Here is a 3824-nt window from a genome sequence, read left to right as displayed (position 1 = left end):
GAAAAGGGGGAGTCATTTAAAGACTTGCTTTTTTCCTTCCTTTTTTTAGGTCACACAGCTAGGTAATTATTAAGTGTCTGAGGTCAGATTTGAACTAAAGTCCTCCTGACTCCAGTACCAATGCTCTTTCCACTGTGCCACCTAGCTGCCCCCAAAGACTTGTTTTTAAGGAAGACAGATGGAAGTTCTCTGTCAATTAGGATGAATAAAAAAATGTATCAGGAACTCTTCTGACCAATCTTCTTTATAGATTTACATAGTTTTCCAGAAATGTCTTTTTGTAGAATTTTTAAGGGGAAAATGGAAATATGCAAAATGTATATTTTAAGTATTCTTTACATATCTAAATCACTTTGTCACTTTAAGGAAATAAAAATACCTCCCATAACTTTGTTCACATAAGTAATGTGCTTCATATCTTAAATTAGAAGCATGAGCCAACTTGATGGTTCATACTTATAATCCCTACTACTAACCCTGATTGCCTTTCATTCAGTGCTATCTTCAGTCATCCTGATTGATATCTCGTCAGTGGACCCAGATGGTTCCCGAAAAGAAAGTGAGGCTGGTGACTTAGCACAATAAGCCCTCACTCAAATCCAGTTTCCGTGCCTGTCATGGCATCACTCCCCTGATATTATCATCTTCTTCAATAACGAAGTACAAATATCATCATCACTAAAGGGAGATCCAAGTTAGTGAATTGTTTGAGGTTTGAGCTACAGTAGAGTTAAAACTGATATCGGATTCACACTGGCACCAATATGGTGAGTTCCTGGGATCCAAATTTTCAGGCTGCCTAGGGAGGGATTAAATGACCAGCCCAAGGCCAAAAACAGAGCAGTTTCTGTGCTGATAAGCAAAGGAGATGAGTAATTGCACATTCAGCCCAAAATAGGAAGAATCAGTGTGAGTTCCAAAAGAGGAGAGACAGACAGACAGACAGACAGACAGAGACAGAGACAGAGAGACAGAGAAATAGAAAAGCAGAGGCAGGGAAGCAGAAATAGAGAGAAAGAAGCAAAGAGTGGAGTCTGAAAGAAGGCAGAAAGGAGGGAAAGAAATAGTGACAGTCAGAGACAGAGACAGCGAGGAGAAGACTCAGACAGGGATGGACACATTTTTAGAAACACATTAACTAACAGAATTTACTCAAGCTCTAATTCTAATATGCCTTTTAAATTGGAGTAAAAAAGGCCAGAATTTGAGCCACACGTCTAACACCTACTGGCTTTAGGGCTATAAATAAGTCATTTAACCTCTCTGATTCACAACTTCCTCATCTGCAAATGGAAGACATAATGATACCTATAGGTGCAAAAATGAAGGACTTTGCTAATGCCAGTAGTTATGATAAGGATCCCAGAAATAGACACCCACTGTATGACATCAAATTTCTTTTCATTTCTTAGCAATATCTTTCACTTTATTTTTTCTTCCGCTTATAAGAGTTATACTTAGAACTTCAAAAAAGCTGCTTTTATCTGAATCATTTGGCAAAGAATACCTAACAATGTAACGATATGAATTTATTTAGCATTGTGTCAATCATTCTGTTGAATGTTGGAGATGCAGAGATAAAAATGAAACAGTCCCTGCCCTCAAAGGGATTGTTCTTGTTGTCGTTCAGTCATTTCACTTGTGTCTGACTCTTTGTGATCCCATTTAGGGGTTTCTTGATAGAGATACTGGAGTGGTTTGCTATTTCCTTTTTCAAGTCATTTTACAGATAAGGAAACTGAGTCAAATGAGGTTAAGTGACTTACTCAGGGTCACACAGCTAGTAAATGTCAAAGGGCTTACTTTCTATCAGGAGCAAAAACATACCCACATCTAAGTTTGTACAAAATAATTATAAACAGAATAAATCCAAGATAATTGGGGTGAGAGCTTTAGTAGAGAGAGAGGATGTAGGTAGTATTAGTGATTTGAGTTTGAAGAAAACTAGGGATTCTAAGAGGTAGAGGGTGAGGGAGGAATTGAGGACATTCCAGGCATAAGGGGACAACTTTTGCAAAGAGAGAATGAGAGAAGTCGCAAGAGACTTTATTTATTTATACTGACTAAAGAAAAAAAATTGCTTGAGAATCTTAAAGCAAATCTGCAGTTGGAAATCAGAAAATATTCTTCCTTAGATCAATATTTCTTGTTTCCATGAACTTTAAAATTGTCAGTGATTACTGTATCATAAAGAATTCTAATTTTTAAGCCAGACTACAATTTTGACTTGTCTTTATTGACTTCTTTTATTTTTATATAATTACTTTGAGGCATATCCAATTCCATAATGCAACATGGAATAAGCTAGACTAATGGTTTTGAAAAGTTGAACCAAGTACTCCTAGGGGTCCTTGAGACATTTACTCGAAGTCTATGATGTCAAAATTATTTTCATAATGATGCTGAATTTTAACTGCTAATATGGTAATATCAATAAATAAAATTTATTCTAAAAGTACTTTGGGGTCCTTCAATAATTTTAAGAGGTGTGTGCCTTAATTTATTTTAAAAATATATCCTCTTCCTCCCTCCAACTCCTTCCCTCACCTACTGAGAAGAAAAGTAGCATATCAATTATTCTTGTGAATTCATGCAAAACATACTTTCATGTTAGCCATATTCCAAAAAATAGAGAAAAATATATACTTCAATTTGCAAAGTTCATTAATTGTCTCTTTAGAGGTGAATAATTATTTTGAGTCCTTGGAATTTTCTTGATTTATTGTATTGATTAGAGTAAGCAAGTCTTTCATAGTCCATCACCCTAACAGACTATATTTACTATACATTTTTTACTATACATGATGATCTCTGGTTCTTCTCACTTCATTTTGTATCATTACATATAAGTCTTACCATGTTTTTTTTTGGGGGGGGGGTGAAACCACCTTCATTTCCCATATTTACTGTTATACCGCTATGCTGTTGTTCTTTGTCATTTCCCACAGTGGAACAGTGCTCCATCACCATCATATGCCACAATTTGTTGTGTTATCCTTAACTGAAGAGTAATCTTTTGATGTCTAATCCTTTGCCACCAGAAAAGAGCCATTATAAATATTTTTGTACACATAGTTCCTTTTCCTTTTTCTTTGATCTCTTTGAGATATAAAACATAATAGTGATATTGCTACATCAAAGAGTATGCAGTTTTATAGACCTTTAGGAATAGTTCCAAATTATTCTCCAGAATAATAGTAAAAGTTGGATGACTCCACCAGCAAGTCATTAATGTACTTATTCTCCCTCATCCCCTCCAGTCTTTATCATTTCTGATGGATGTGAAATAGTACCTCTGAGTTCTTTCAATTTGCATTTTTCTAAGCCATAGAAAGAGAATTTTTTTCATTTTATAAATTTGACTCAGGTATAGACTCAGTAAATATTTGAAATATAAAACCTTTTCCAGAGAAACCTGTTGGTAAAAATTTTTATATTATTTCATTATTTATGGTACCTTTTAGCAAAATATAATTTCCCTGATTATCTCTTTTAGTTAGCTCTATTTTGCTTTTCCTTTGTCTGAGACCATGATTGCTACCTTTACTTTTTTTTTTTTTACCTCAGCTAATACATAATAAATTCCACTCTGGCCCTTTATTTTAATTCTTCATGTGTCTTTCTATTTCAAGTGTTTTTATTGGAAACTATATATTGTTGGATTCTGGAATTTTAATCTAGTCTACTACCCACTTTTGTTTTATGAGTGAGCTCCTCCCATTCATATCACAATTATAATCACTGTGTATTTCTCTCCATTCCGTTTTTCTTCTATTTCTATTTCTGTTTCTGTCTCTTTCTGAGTCTCTTTGTGTATATCACTC

This window comes from Macrotis lagotis, chromosome 4 (genome assembly GCF_037893015.1).
Source record: "Macrotis lagotis isolate mMagLag1 chromosome 4, bilby.v1.9.chrom.fasta, whole genome shotgun sequence".
NCBI classification, from domain to species: Eukaryota; Metazoa; Chordata; class Mammalia; order Peramelemorphia; family Peramelidae; genus Macrotis; species Macrotis lagotis.
This window is presented reverse-complemented; position numbering follows the sequence as displayed.